Source organism: Rhinoderma darwinii, chromosome 5, assembly GCF_050947455.1.
Source record: "Rhinoderma darwinii isolate aRhiDar2 chromosome 5, aRhiDar2.hap1, whole genome shotgun sequence".
In the NCBI taxonomy this organism is placed as follows: Eukaryota; Metazoa; Chordata; class Amphibia; order Anura; family Rhinodermatidae; genus Rhinoderma; species Rhinoderma darwinii.
Window position 1 is genome coordinate 211,726,191 of NC_134691.1, and position 17,001 is coordinate 211,743,191.

Below are 17,001 nucleotides of genomic sequence, written 5' to 3' on the forward strand. Positions count from 1 at the left end.
ATTGGTGCCCTAGACGGCAAACACATTCGTGTGAAAAAGCCCCCACGCAGTGGCTCGCAATACTATAACTACAAACAGTTTTTTTCTATGGTATTGTTGGCCTTGGCGGACAGAAATTATTGTTTCACTATTGTTGACATCGGCTCGTATGGAAGCTCGGCAGATGCCCGCATATTCCGTTCATCAAGAATGGGGAAGCGACTCGTGAATAATCGACTGGCGGTGCCGGAACCTTCCATCCTCCCTGGCTCCAGCGGACCCCCAATCCCGTATGTCATCGTGGCGGATGAAGGGTTTGCACTCACAAGGCAAGTCATACGTCCCAGGATGCCAGCGATATATCTTCAGCAGCAGGTATTCTACTGCACAACACGGAAGCATGCACGCATATATGCCGCTGACATCTATGCGTGCATGCTTCCGTGTTGTAGAATACCTGCTGCTGAAGATATATCGCTGGCATCCTGGCCAGACTGACAGACCCCTGATGATAAGTATAGAAACGCGTAGGGTCGGGTGAAGTGAGGGAATTTTGCGTAGGGGGCAGTGGCATTGTTGTGCATCTGTACATTGGGAGAATCTGGTGCGGTTAACGCAGGCTCCTGTGTGAACGAGGGTCCAAACCACTGCTTTACCAATGTTATACGCTGATTCCATATTTTGATATCTCTGTTTACATACCCAGTCACAAAGGGTTCGCAAACGAACTAGGACTGGGAGTATTGTGTTTAATACGTTTTTAAATACACGGTTGGGCTTTTCACAGTGGTGATTGTACCCCTGTTTTTAGATAGCTATGAAATAAAAATTATACATTTTACTCATTTATCACTTCAGTGAATTTTCAAATGTTCATATTTGTGGGAGCACAATATATATCGTTAAAATACAGTGAATTACTTCTAGGGCTTGTGTTTTATTCCACGAGCGCAGTAGAGCCACATGTGGGACATTTCTAAAAACTTCAGAATCTGGACAATACATATTTAGTAGTGTTTCTCTGGTAAAACCTTCTTTGTTACAGAAAAAAAATTGAATAAAGTTGAAATTCAGCAAGAAAAATGAAATTTGCAAATTTCACCTCCACTTTGCTTTAATTCCTGCGAAATGCCTGAAGGGTTAAAAAACTTTCTAAATGCTGTTTTGAATACTTTGAGGGGTCTAGTTTTTAAAATGGGGTGTTTTATCAGGGTTTCTAATACATAGGCCCCTCAAAGCTACTTCAGAACTCAAGAGGTACCTTAAAAAAAAGGCTTTTGAAATTTTCTTAAAAATATGAGAAATTGCTGTTTATGTTCTAAGCCTTGTAACGTCCAAGAAAAATAAAAGAATGTTCAAAAAACGATGCCAATCTAAAGTAGACATATGGGAAATGTGAACTAGTAACTATTTTGGGTGGTATAACCGTCTGTTTTACAAGCAGATGCATTTCAATTCTGAAAAATGCTATTTTTTCAACATTTTCTCTAAATTTTGAAATTTTTCACCAATAAACACTGAATATATCGACCAAATTTTACCACGAACATGAAGCCCAATGTGTCACGAGAAAACAATCACAGAATCGCTTGGGTAGGTTTAAGCATTTCGACGTTATTACCACATAAAGTGAAATATGTCAGATTTGAAAAATGTGCTCTGAGCCTTAAGGCCAAAACAAGGCTGCGTCCTTAAGGGGTTAAGGAATTTATCAAGGTATAGTGAGCATTTTAACCCCACAGGTTTTTTGCTGAATCTAGTGGGATTAGGCTATGAAAATGAAAATTTACATTTTTTACAATAAAAATGTTCACTTTTTACAAGGCATAAAGGACAAAAAGCACCCCAACATTTAAAAAGCAAATTTCTCCAGATTACGGGAATGCCTCATGTGGTAAAAAAAAAACCCCTGCTGTTTAGACACGCAGGGCTCAGAAGAGAAGGTGCTCCATTTGGATTTGGACCTCAAATTTTGCTGGAACGATTTTGCGGGGCTATGTAGCATTTGCAAAGCCCCTGCGGGACCAAATCAGTGGAGACCCCTCAAAAGTGACCCCATTTGGGAAACTAAACCCCTCAAGGAATTTATTCAGTGGTAAAGTGACCATTTCGACCCCACAGATTTTTTGCTAAATCTAGTGGAATTAGGCTGTGAAAATGAAAATCTAAGTTTTTTCAAGTAAACTGAAGTTTTAGCTCAAATTATTCTATATTCACAATAGACAAAGGAGAAAAAGCACCCCAACATTTGTAAAGCAAACGCTTCTGAGCACGGCAATACTCCATATGTGGTCATAAACTGCTGTTTGGACACACGCCAAGGCTTAGAACGGAAGGAGCGCCATCTGGCTGTTAGGAAAACGCCTGTTTCCTTAAAGGGAAAGTGTCGCTAGAAAAAAATGTATATTTTTTTTTTAGTTAAACAATTAGTGTATAGGTGATTAAACATTGTTCTAATTTTTTTAATTTTTTTCACGAGTCAGGAAATATTATAAATTAGATTCTAATTTATAATATTTCCCAGCGCTGGTCACTAGATGGAGCAATTCCCAAAATTGCAGCATTGCATGTGGTAAAGCAACCACATTGCTTTATGCTGCAAAATTTGAGAAAACTCACTCGCTCTAGTGAGCTCTCAGAATTCCCCCTCCTTTATCCTGACTAGTGCCGGGAGAAACGAGGGGATTGAATGGTCAAACCTCCTACACTGTGTGTCGCCATTTTTTGAGCTAACACACAGTGTAGTAGGTTAACATACAGTAGTAAACACACACTAAAACACGAACATACATAGAAATAACTTACCTGCTCCTGCCGCCGCCGCTCCCTCCGGTCCGTCCGCTCCGTCTGCTACCTCCACTCCAAGCGCACAAGTCCGGAAGCTGCGACTGGAAGTAGTAATCTTACTGTCCGGCCGCGACTTCCGGTCCACAGGAAAATGGCACCGGACGTCGCACAGTTCAACTTGGACTGTGTGGGAGCGGCGCATGCGCCGTTCCCACACAGACGGCGTACAGCATAGTGGATGGAACGGGCCCCGTTCGCATTCACTATGGGACTGTATGTGCCGTATTCCATGTCTGTATGTGTCGTTAATCGACACATACAGAAATGGGAAAAAAAATGGCAGCCCCCATAGGGAAGAAAAAGTGAAAAAATAAAAAAAAAGTAAAACAGAAACACACAAATAAATAAAAAAATGTTTAATAACACACTAAAGTCAAATTGATCTAAAAAAAATTTTTTCCGTGACACTGGTCCTTTAAGTAAGTTACTTCTTTATATTATATTTTTTTATGTTTTTTGCTGTATTTTTTTCTATTCCACATGGTGGAAAGTATTAAAAATTAAATAATAATTTGACATGTTTTCCTGTTGGCTATGGAATTACAGAATTACAACAAGGTGAATAAGGCAAAGCAACCTGACTCACAGCTGCCGTAAATGTGGGAGGGAATCTCACCCCCTCCCTATTTTTGGCTACAAGCCAGGAAAAGGTGTCTTCAAATTGCTAAGCATTGTCCGGCTGCCATTTTGGGAGTGATTTTATAACTGGCAGCTGGCAGAAACTATAGGACACACCAATAGGCTAAGGGTATGTTCACACGCTTACTAAAAAAGGTCTGAAAATACGGAGCTGTTTTCAAGGGAAAACAGCTCCTGATTTTCAGAAGTTTTTTAATCATACTCGTGTTTTTCGCTGCAGTTTTTTACGGTCGTTTTTGGAGCAGTTTTTTCGTCTACGACTTTTTACGTGCCGTTTTTTAAAATTGAGGTGTAAAAAAACGCCCCGTCGGAACAGAACAATGTCAGAAAACACTACGTGTGCACATACCCTAATGGTATGTTCACACGGCTTATTTTTGGCCATTTTTCGGGCCGTAAAAATCGTAAGCAGAACGCATACAAACATCTGCCCATTGATTTCAATGGGAAATACGGCGTTCTGTTGCGACGTGGAGTTGCTAAAAATAACGTCTGAAAATCAGGAGCAGTTTTCCCTTGAAAACAGCTTCATATTATCAGACGTTTTTGATTTTGTGTGTTCACATACCCTAAGAATGACTTTTCAGTTGACAGGTTCACACGGAGTGTATCTGACACGTTTTTTTTGCGCATTTTACGTGCCAAAAACCACATAAAAAACGCTTGATTGCGCTTTTCATTTACATAATTGGTAAAGTGTGCTGTTAGTACATACAATGCGCTTTTTTACACACACGTTTTTAAAAAAACGCGTTGTGTAAATAAAGAAGTGTCGAGTCAATTCCTTTGCACATAAAACGTGCCAAATGTTCCCATAGTCAATGGGAGATCTAATTATGCATCAAAAAGCGCACACAAAATGCGTAAAAAAACACACGAAAAAAGCGTCAAATGCTTCTTTAAGCTTCCCATTCACATCAATAGGAAAGCGAACACATTGTTTTTTACGTAAGCGTTTTTTAAAAACGTGTTGCGTAAAAAAGAACAGTGGGGTGAGGTTGTGTGTGGCGCAGTTGCATGTTTGGGGGGATTTGTGTGTGTGTGTGGCGGGTGTGCTCGCCGCAGATTCTTCAAAACAGCTGATAAGCGGCTATGAAGGATTAGCGGTGCCCGCGCACACACAGCTCTGCTGCGCGCGCGCACACGGCTCTGCTGCGCACACACAAAGCTCTGCTGCGCGCGCGCACACACACACACACACACACACAGCTCTGCTGCGCGCACACACAGCTCTGCTTCGAGCGCACACACAGCGCTGCTAAACGCGCACACACAGCGCTACTATATGCACACACCCAGCTCTGCTACACACAGACACACACAGTTACAGCAAGTGTGTGGGGGGTCGCGAGGGGAGGGCCGCGGGGGTCACAAGAGGGGGGGCCACGAGGGGGGTCACGAGAGCGGGGTCGCGAGGGGGGGTTGTAGGGGGGGCACGAAAGGGGAGGCTGTGATAGAGAGAGAGGGACAGACAGAGACACACACACCTTACCTGCAGTGCGGCCGGTCTTCATAATGGTGCTGGCTTTACCCCTACAAACCAGCTCCTATGCAGTACAGTAAGTTGTGTGTGAAAAAATATAGTCAATATAATATTCTATTAAATAAAAACACATCAATTAATAAAAAATAAAAAAATCATGACACTGTCCCTTTAAGATCACCATGGCTACTGTTCTAGCTTCTGGGTTTTACTTTGAGCCTATCTCTTTTCTCTGTCTTTATGCCAATTAGGTGTGAACTCTGTCTAAATTATTTATTGATCAAGTGATTTGTCTGCATGGTATTCCGATAGAGGTGTACAATTTGTGGGTAACTTCTCGAGTGCTTTCTGTAAGAAACTTGGTGTACAGTTATCTTTCTCTTCGGCATTTCACCTTGATACCAATGGTCAAACCGAGCATTTTAATCAAACCTTAGAACAATATCTTAGGTGTTATATTGCTGATAACCAGGTTGAATGGGTCTCTTCCTTTAGCGGAGTTTGCCATAAATAATTGGCACCATGTTTCTCTTGATCCCTCGCCGTTTTTCTGTAATTATGGTTTTAATCCTTGTTTTGGTTTATTTTCCGCCTCCTCTAGTAATAACCCCGAGGTAGACGTTGAATCAAATAAACTGTGCACAGTTTGGGCTCAGGTTCACTTGAACCTGAAGAACTCCCAAGTTATTCAAAAGAAAAATGCTAACAAAAAACTTACGGTAGTTCCTGTGTTTCGTGTGGTTCAAAAGGTGTGGCTTTCTACTAAAAATTTGCGATTGAAAAGTACCTTCCGTAAGTTTGAAATTGCTGAAATTATTAACCCTGTATCTTTTCGTCTGGCTCTTCCTCCGTCTTTTAGAATTCATGATGTTTCACAAATCTCTCCTAAAAATATTTTTTTCCACCATCTAATCCACTCAGGAAACTTCCTCCTCTAGTTCAGGTAGAAGGAGATATGGAGTTTGAGGTTAAGAGGATTGTGGATTCTAGAAGGGTCAGGGGTACTCTACAGTACTTGGTGCACTGGAAGGGGTATGGGACAGAAGAACAAACTTGGGTTCCTGCCCATTCAGTACATGCTAATCGTCTAGTTAAAATTTTTCATTTAAAGTTTCCTTTGCAACCTAGGCCGAGGTTTAACGGTCCGTTGGCCCCTCGTAGAAAGGGGGGTACTGTTAGGAAAACGCCTGTTCCCTTAAGATCACCATGACTACTGTTCTAGCTTATCTCTTTTCTCTGTCTTTCTGACAATTAGGTGTGGGGTTGTATTTATATCTGCTTCCTCCACCTGATCTTTGCTTGTGATTTTCCTAGTCTTCTGCTGTTCTGATCAAGCTCTGACACTCCCTGTACTTCTGGCCTTCTTGGAAACTGACCTCGGCTTGTCTCTCGTTAACCCCTTGTTTATCTATTTTGATTATCTGCTCCTGGCTGGTTTTGACCTCTGCTGTACCTGATTTCCACTTGCTCTGTTTTTGACTTTCTGTTTACCCTCTGGCTGTCTTGTTACCTGTTCAGATTTGCCTGCATTGCACCTCTTATCCAACACTGAACTCTGCTAAGACAACCTGGGTTCTATGCAGCAAAGACCGTCCCACCTTGCGGTCAGATCTGGCGAAAACCTTAGAGTAGCCTTAGACTCTGTCAATCAGAGTTGTGACGGATTTGAGGTTGCGGTTTTATTTGCACGCTCTCTCCAGGAAAGTCTCCAGCAGCCTTGGGGGAATCACTCGACTTGCAATTCTATAACACAGGCTTTTAAGGCTCAAATTTTGCTGGAATGGTTTTGCGGCGCCATGTCGCATTTGCAAAGCCCCTGCGGGACTAAGTCAGTGGAAGCCCCCCAAAAGTTATCCCATTTGGGAAACTACACCCGTCAAGAAATTTATCTAGGGGTATAGTAAGCATTTTGACCCTAGAAGTTTTTTAATTAGGCCATGAAAATGAAAATCACATTTTTTTCCAATAAAATGTAGGTTTAGCTAATTTTTTTTCCACTTCTTCAAGGACTAAAGAAGAAAAAGGATCCCAAAATTTGTAACACAATTTCTCCTGAGTACGGTAATACCCCATATTTGGTCATGAACAACTCTTTGGACACAAGGCTCAGAAAGGAAGGACTGCCATTTGGAGCTCAAATTTAGCTGGAATGGTTTGCAGATTCCATGTAGAATTTGCAAAGCTCCTGAGGTACCAAAACCGTGGAAACCCCCTAAAAGTGACCCCATTTGGTAAACTACACCCCTCAGTTATTGGAATTAGGCAGTGAAAATGAAAAGCTAAATTTTTTCCGATAAAATATAGTTTTCTGAACATTTTTTTTCATTTCCACAGGGACTAAAGGAAAAAAACAACCCCAACCTTTGTAAAGCAATTTCTTCCGAGTACCATTAAATCCCATATGCAGTCATTTACTGCTGTTTGGACACACGGCAGGGCTCAAAAGGTAAGACGCGTCATTTGGCTTTTGAAGCTCCAATTTATCTGGAATAGTGTGCACAGGCCATTTCGCATTTGCAAAGCCCCTTAGCCCCCAGTGGAAACCCCCCGAAAACAACCATATTTTGGAAAATGTACCCTCAAGGAATGTGTAACTTTTTTTTATTTCATTCAAGGAATGTGTAGTTACCCTATATGTGTACATTACCCACTTCTTGGCCATTTTTCAGGGTCTCGAGCGGACTGTGTGCATTTTGGCTTTCAGCTTGCGTTTTGACAATATATTACTTTGCTTTTGTGAAATAAAGAAACTTTCTATTATACTTCATTTTTAAAATCTGCACGGATTGCAGGTTTTCATCTCCTGTTGCATAGATCCTGCCGTTCTTAATTGGTCCAAAACCTTCCACCTCCACATTTGTACCTGGGCATTAAAGTCAGGGATGAATGGAGTACAAGAATTTCAAGCCTCCCATCTAGTAAATGCTACATCTAGTGGCAAACACACCTTTAGGTTGGCATGCGCCTCTTCAGTAAAACTAGGCATGTCGCTTGTACTAGGCATCGTGCCCTGATTTGGAGATGTTTCTCCCACAGCCCTCTCTACCTGTACTGGTCCTTGTCATTTTTGAGGATGGACCAGAATGACTGCTAGATTCTGAGCTGTCACTTTCGTTAAGAGCAAAACCCTGAAAATTGTTATCGCCATCTGACAAGACACTTTCTTTGCTGTCAGAACATAAAAGGGCACAAGCCTCCTCTCCAAGATAAAATTGACGGGCCATTTTATTACATTTATATTTTTTATACGTAAACGTATATAAATGTAATTGGTATCAAATTAGTTGATTAATTAAATTAGTTAGAACAAATTAATTGCCACAAATTAATTGACTGGCGTAGCACTTCCTATCAAATTAATTGATTACTAATATAACTTATACTACCCTAACCTTCACCCTAAATTATTATTAGCTATACCCTAATAATTAATAATTATTACTAACTATACCCTAAAACTGAAAACTAATACTATACCCTAATCACCTAGCCTAACCGTAACCTAAGCCTATATCCTACCTAACAAGGCAGATTAATGGTATTTGGGGAATTGGTTATATTGTGAGTTTTTTGTGTTTTATACTCTGATATTCACAGATCTGACACTGTCTCTTCTCTGTTTGTTCTCTGACATAACAGCAGTGTCTGACAGTGTTTATATATGCTAGGTCCCAGAGAAAGTTTGTTTACAGTGAGCGGTCGGGAAGCGGTTAAGGGACTTGAAGCAGCAATCAGTTTTATAATGCTTTGAAATGCATAGTATTCCAAAGCATTATTGCCTCTAAGGGTATGTTCACACGATGAGAGGCATTTACGTGTGAAAAGACAGACTGTTAACAGCTGCCTCGTTTCACACGTAAATGCTCCTCCTCGCATTTTGCGAGCCGTCTGAGACGCTCGTAAATCTTGAGCTGTGCTTCATTGAGTTCAATGAACAGCTCAAATTACGTGGCAAAGAAGTGTCCTGCACTTCTTTGCCGAGGCAGTCCATTTACGTGTCGTCGTTTGACAGCTGTCAAACGACAACGCGTAAATTACAGGTCGTCTGCACAATACGTCGGCAAACCCATTCAAATGAATGGGCAGATGTTTGCCGACGTATTGTAGCACTATTTTCACGCGTAAAACGAGGCATAATACGCCTCGTTTACACCTGAAAAAAGTTTGTGTGAACCGAGCCTAAGTGTTAGGGCGTGTCCACACATAGCGGAATTGCTGATTGCATCAAAATACTCACTATTTTCGGCAGTAAAAAAATCAGGAAATGGTGCGTTTTTTCCACAGGAATTTCTGCTAGTTTCTGCGGAATTGCTGCAGAAATTTTCTGCAGCAATTACGTTACATGTGGACATTAGCAGGCAAACTATTATGCCATGTCAGAGGCCTTTGTTAGGCCATAGGAACCAATTGGTATCCTGGCAATAGCGGCCGCGGCATCTAAGGAGTTAACTGCCGGAATCAGATTTAACTTCTAGCTGTGTATGAGGCTGGATTCACACACAGCGTTTTGCTGCATTTTTCGCTGCGTTTTTTAGTGCTACCGGATGTTCCATTAAAGTCTATATAGTAAAATATAAAATATACTACACACAACTGCGTTTTGGTTTGTGGTGTTTTGAGGCAATTTTGTGTTTAGTGGCGTTTTTTTCACAAACGCAGCATTTTCTGGGTATGGTGTATTTTCAGGCATTTTCCCATAGGCTATTCCATGAGACTTTAAAAACGCCAGAAAAAAACCATTTACAAAATGCATGTTACATTTTAATAATGCTAGCGTTTTAGAAGTATTTTTTGATGCAGTATAAATTGTCAGAAAAAAAATCTGTGTGTTAAGGAGGACTAACAGTGGCGCTCCTGCCGCTTATCTTGTCGGTACAGGGGCAGTACCCTCGAGATCCTAAAGATGGATATATCCGTCACAATGCGAGAACTAGCGCCCGCTCATAACTGATATTTTCGGAAATGTTCGTCGAGGGGTTAAATGCCTCATAAACGGCACGTGCTGTAACTACCTGAAAATATATATTATCAAGTAGAAAGTGGAAAACATCTGAGATCTAATACCCCCCCCCCATATTTTTACTGTTTCAGCACTGTGGTGAATGTACTTTATAGTTGCTTAGTTTCTAAGTACTACATCTCATGGGAAAATGCTGCTTGTGGTGGCTTTGGTTTGTGGTAAATTAGTTAAACATTTGATGAATAGTCAAGGTGCAACTTTTAATCTTGCATTTAAGTAGATGTATACAAGCTAATATGAACATTATTTTGTTTTGTAACTTCCCCCTCAACTCTTATCTATTCAACTGCAGGATGTACTTGTCTTTATATTGCATTTACGTTATACAAATTTTAATCTAATATGTTAGATAAATACATGTTGTATCAAAGGATGTTATAGCTCAATATAGCAGAGATCATATGTATAAGCTGCTTTTTGAATCTAATGTCTTTATTGCTATAACATACTTTAAAATTATTAAGTTAAATACAGTGCTGGATTTTCATTCGGCACACGAGGCCTGTTGCAATGACTGGCCCTGGGGAAATCAGGGGCTGATAACAGTTCATGCAGGAGGGTTTGGTTTAGTAGTCTCCATTTTAAGGTATGTTCACACGCAGTGGTTTCAGACGTAATTCGGGCGTTTTACGCCTCAAATTACGCCTGAAAAAACGTCCCTAATATGCCTACAAACATCTGCCCATTGCTTTCAATGGGAATTACGATGTTCTGTTCCCACGAGCCTTTATTTTACACGACGCTGTAAAATATGGCGCGTAAAATAACGGCTCGTCAAGAGAAGTGCAGGACACTTCTTGGGACGTTTTTGGAGGCATTTTTCATTGACTCCATTGAAAAACGGCCGTAAAAAACGCAGCAAAAAACGCGTATTTTCAGACGTTTCTGGTCACTGCGTGTGAACATTCCCTAATAGTTATATTCATTCAATGTAGATCTATGCCGTAAAACCTGATAGAATACTTTGTTGTACTGCACTCGACATCTCTGGTAATAGTTTGGGTATTCTGTCGCTGATATATTTACACTGACTGATTCGAATCTAAATGAAGAAGATTTTGTCTCTACAGAAAAAAGAAACTGCAATGTATTATTTCTTATGAATATTATGTTTATTAAAGGGGTTGGCCAGGAATACATTTTATTTCTATTTTAACTTAAGGTGACATGTACAATTAACTTTCTAACATAATGTCTGTTTATATTTGAAACAGCTACTTACTTCTAATTAGCGGTTACGTGACCACATCCAGAGCAAATTTTTCATTTCCTGAGACGTTCCGTGTCTTTGCTCGGCCAATACTTCCGGCTTATCAGGGCACGGCACGTCATCAACTACATGTACAGGCAGTGGGCCGGGCGAATGTTTCATGAGCTTTTCAGAGCTTTGCCTCTGGTCCCACTGCCTGTAAATGTAGTTGATGACACGCCGTGCCTCTGCTCAGCCGGAAGTGCTGGCTGAGCAAAGACACGGAGCGCTGTGTCTCATAGTACACGCCCCCTCATCCTTCTTATCTCTCGAAGTTCCCTCATTGCCTTGCCGCTGCGTCTCTCCTCGTACACACCCCCTCCTCTTCTGTCATCGTCCACGCTGGGTTACATAAATAGATGGATGATGCGGGTTAGATTAATACATGGATGATAGGGGTAATATAAATACAGGGATGATGGGGTTATATAAATACATGGATGATGGGGTTATATACAGAAATAATGGGGTCATCATCCCTGTATATAACCCCCATCAACCCTGTATATAACTGCATCATCCCTGTATATAACCCTCCCCATCCCTGTATATAACCCCCCATCATCCCTATATATAACCGCCATCATCCCTGTATATAACCCCATCATCCCTGTATATAACCACCATCATCCCTGTATATAACCCCCATCATCCCTGTATATAATTCAGCTCTGGGGTTGCCCCTGACATCTCTGTCTATATATGGACAGTGATGTCAGGAGCAGAGCTGGAATCCCAGGAAGAGTGCTAGAAGTGGCTCTGCTCCAGAACTCCAGCTCTGGGCAAGCCCCTGACATCACTGTGGCAGCATCTGCAGAGGGCACTGTGGCAGCATCTGCGAAGGGCACTGTGGCAGCATCTGCAGAGGGCACTGTGGCAGCATCTGCAGAGGGCACTATGGCAGCATCTACGGAGTGCACTGTGGCAGCATCTACAGAGAGCACTGTGGCAGCATCTACAGAGAGCACTGTGGCAGCATCTACAGAGGACATTGTGGCAGCATCTACAGAGGGCACTGTGGCAGCATCTACAGAGGGCACTGTGGCAGTATGTACAGAGGGCACTGTGGCATTATCTAGGGGTGTGTTGCATTATCTCCAGAGGGCACTGTGGCATTATCTACAGAGGGCACTGTGGCAGCATCTACAGAGGGCACTGTGACAGCATCTACAGAGGGCACTGTGGCAGCATCCACAGAGGGCACTGCGGCAGCATCCACAGAGGACACAGCGGCAGCATACACAGAGGGCACAGCGGCAGCATCCACAGAGGGCACTGCGGCAGCGGTATTATTATAGTAATGTAGTAGTATTATTATTATAGTAATATAGTGTTATAGTAGTTCAAATAACTAATTGATTAACAATAATTTTGTATTGTATCAAATTTGAAAGTAATGCGGCCCGTCAACTTCCCATTTTTTCTATATGCGGCCCACTTACCCGGCCGAGTTTGAGACCCCTGCCCTAAAGGGATACCATTATGGTTTATAGGCAACTGATGCCTCTATTAGGCATTTGTTTAACGCATAGATTACCCACAGACTATAATCGTATCCGTTCAACCTATACATCATGAAAGGCTATTGAAGAGCCCATGACGTATATATTAAACATATACCTGTGATGTATGCCATACAGTAGGAATGAAGATGAGGAAGAAAAAAATTGATTAATTTCCCAGCGCTGTCTCTGTAAAATCACAGATGTAATGATGGGTTTCTTGGAGATCAATACTTATGCCAATGGAGACGATGTATAAGAAACATATATGTTTTTTGTAAAACAGCTACACGTTACGAGTTCGGAGCGATCTATTCCTCTGGCTAAAACATACATGTTGCGAGGAGGACCTAGCAGAGTTTAAATAGCTTCAAAGGACCGCCAAAAACAAAAGAAGCATCATTGGGGTCAAGGGTTAAACAAGGGTTAACAACATATAAATTTGGATGCATGCATAAAACATAAAAAATTTAGAAAAAGGTTAATTGCTCTTATAGTATTAGTCACTATGTGTGTTTATAAGCACATTGAGAGGCTGAGTAGAAAGAAAAACAGAGAGTTTTTTACCGTACCACTCTGGCTGGGATCATGTACGGTTGTACGTGGAGTCATTAAATATATACCCACTTCCATGTAGTCTTGGGGAGGGAATATGTAGGTGGAATAGTTTGCTGAAGTGGCATATCCGATTCTTATGCTGACCGCCGTAAACTGTGTCAGGGACGTAATGAGTTAACAGGCCAGCGTCTCTGGTTGCTATGGAGATCGCTGAGTACTCTGTGAGGAGCCAAGCTGTTAGACGGGTTGGCGTCCTCAGGTTGCTGTGGAAAGCGCCGAAGAACTACAGAGGCCTAGAGAGGTAAAATCAAGAAGAATGCTGATCCGACCGTTTGACTTTTATAGGGAGTGGGATGGTTTGAAAAGAAGTAGCACTGTTGCTATGATGACATTCAGGCAGCTGTGGAGGACTAGGGGGATAAAGAAATAATAACAACCAACTGGTTGGACTGCGAACCTGCCCAAACTTCCCTCCAAGGGCGAAGGAAGCAGAAAAGCAGGAGGGTATTGTCACTGTTTCATCATGCAGTGGCATACGTCACCCATAGGCTCCAATGTTAAATAAACCTATACTGCGATGTATACTTTTTTTTGTGTGATCCCTCGGAATGGAATAGCATACTCTACTGCGCTATTCCATCCTCATCAAAAAAAAGGTGTACCGAAGTAAACCAGCCTGACAGAAGCCAAAAGAACACACTTTTGGCCTCTGTCGGGCTAATGGACACATTTAGCGTTTACATTGGGAGCTTTCCCGACATACACGTTAAACATAGGGCCAAAACGTGATGTGCACAGAGCTTTTAAGCTTTTAAAGGTGTACATAGTCTTTAAAAGAAAATAAATCAATCAACAACTTTTAAACGTTTCATAACTTAGATGTGATCAATATTAGCTGGATCCTGGGTGTCAGAGACACGCAGGATGAGCTTTCAGCCGAGCCATCAGTTCAGCTGAATTGACGGGATCGGATTTGACAGAAAGATACAGATTCTATGTATTCAGGATCTTAAAAAGTAAACTTTTTTTTAAATAAAAGTCAATTTAAAGGTTGTTTAAAAACACAAACATTAATTTATATGAAAATAAAAATCCTTTCAAAGATGTACATAGCCTTTAACCGCAAGTTATGAGTATGTTGCAATGCATTTAAATTGTGTTATGTATTAGGCTGCCTGTAGATATAGCGATTTATGACGCAGGGCAAGCACTTGTGAATCACATGTTTTTTATGTGCTTCATCTGAACTTACTGCGCGTCCAAAAATCATATTGCAAAATTGGCAAATTGTAGTAAAACTGCGTGCTGTTATTGGCCATGCGGTGCACAATCACTACAGCTATGGGAAGCCTAAGGGCGGGTTCACACGTGGCGGAATTTCACTAAAATTCCGCTGCGGACACTCCGCAGCGTTAATCCGCAGCGGTGCCGTTTGTCCATTTACTTACACTTTAATTTAGCAGTGTTCGTTTAGACGAGGCGTAAAATTCCGCTGCGGAGCATAGGCTGCGGAGCGGAATTTGGTGTCCGCAGCATGCTCTGTCTGTTGCGGAGCAGTGGCGGACTCATGGCGGAATTTCTCCATTGACTTCAATGGAGAGTCAAAATTCCGCAATGAAGTCCGCAGATCTTATGTGTGCTGCGGAGCGTATTGTTTTTACTACCATGACATTTCTTCATTCTGGCTGGACCTATGTATTTCTAGGTCTACAGCCAGACTGAGGAAGTCAATGGGGCTCCCGTAATGACGGGAGCGTTGCTAGGAGACGTCTGTAAATAGTCACTGTCCAGGGTGCTGAAAGAGTTAAGCGATCGGCAGTAACTGTTTCTGCACCCGGGACAGTGACTACCGATCTCAATATACATGTATCTGTAAAAAACATATAAGTTCATACTTACCGAGAACTCCCTGCTTCTGTCTCCAGTCCAGCCTCCCAGGATGACGTTTCAGTCTAAGTGACGGCTGCAGCCAATCACAGGCCAAGCACAGGCTGCAGCGGTCACATGGACTGGTGCGTCATCCAGGGAGGTCGGGCTGGATGCCGAAAGAGGGACGCGTCACCAAGACAACGGCCGGTAAGTATGAAATTCTTTTACTTTCCCTAGGGAAAGTGCTGTCCCTTCTCTCTATCCTGCACTGATAGGGAGAAGGGAAGCACTTTTCCCGCAGTCCGCAGCAGCTAGTCCGCATCAATTTTCTGCACATTTTGTGCAGATCCGCAGCAGAATCTGCAACGCAGATTCTGTGCGGCATTGATGCGGACAGTTGCGGAGGAAATCCGCCACGTGTGGTCATGCCCTAAGGGTGTATTCACGTGGTGCGGTTTTGACAGCATAGAAAAAAACGGCATGCGCTTTTACCGCAATTTGCCTAGATTTTGCATGCAATTTTTCATTGCGGCTTTTGGTTGCGCGGCCAAAAACGCGTCAAATCCGCAGTGTGTGAGTACACCATTATGAAGAACTAATTAAGGAACATAAAACATCATTAGAATCACACAGAGGCCAGTCTCAACATGGATTTAATTCTATGTACACCTTTGAAAGTGATTTTTTTTTATAAAAAAGTAAATCAGTGTGTTTTATGTAACTTTATGATTAGTTTTATTAAAAATTATTTTTACTTTTTGAGATACAGCTGCTTTGTATACTGTATATCACTGGAGTCAGGGCCGATTCTAGCTTTTCTACTGCCTGAGGCGAAAATTGAAATGGCGCCCCTCAGATTTTGATTGACAACCCCATCACTGGTAGTGATGTTTAACAGCCAGGGGAATGTCAATCACAAATGGAAAGGTGGGTTTGGAGGCAGGATTATGTGACTATTCAGGATAGCGGCACCGCCCCATGACCTAATGAGTAATTAGCGTATAGTGTGCGCCGGTTTAAAAGTTGATTTTCTAGATTTTGCTGCATCTGATAAAAAGCATACAAGGGAATGTTTGGAAATATTGTCAGCTCATGTATTACCGCATGGTGGAGGTTCAAGGGGTTAAAACTACCTGACAAATTCTCATTAAATATACAATGAACTGAAAACAATTCCATCTGCCCTGCAATTTTGTTATTATAAATATGTCCCATATAATTACAGCTTCAGAACCAAGCTCCTACATACAGTGAAGGAAATAAGTATTTGATCCCTTGTTGATTTTGTAAGTTTGCCCACTGTCAAAGACACGAACAGTCTAGAATTTTTAGGCTAGGTTAATTTTACCAGTGAGAGATAGATAGATTTTATATATATATATATATATATATATATATATATATATATATATATATATATATATATATATATATATATATATACATATATATATATATATATAAAAAAAAATCACATAGTCAAAATTATATATATTTATTTGCATTGTGCACAGAGAAATAAGTATTTGAACGCCTACCAACCATTAAGAGTTCAGCCTCCTCCAGACCAGTTACACGCTCCAAATCAACTTGGTGCCTGCATTAAAGACAGCTGTCTTAAATGGTCACCTGTATAAAAGACTCATGGCCAGAGACTCAATTAATCAGTCTGACTCTAACCTCTACAACATGGGCAAGACCAAAGAGCTTTCTAAGGATGTCAGGGACAAGATCATAGACCTGCACAAGGCTGGAATGGGCTACAAAACCATAAGTAAGACGCTGGGTGAGAAGGAGACAACTGTTGGTGCAATAGTAAGAAAATGGAAGAAATACAAATTGAGTGTCAATCGAC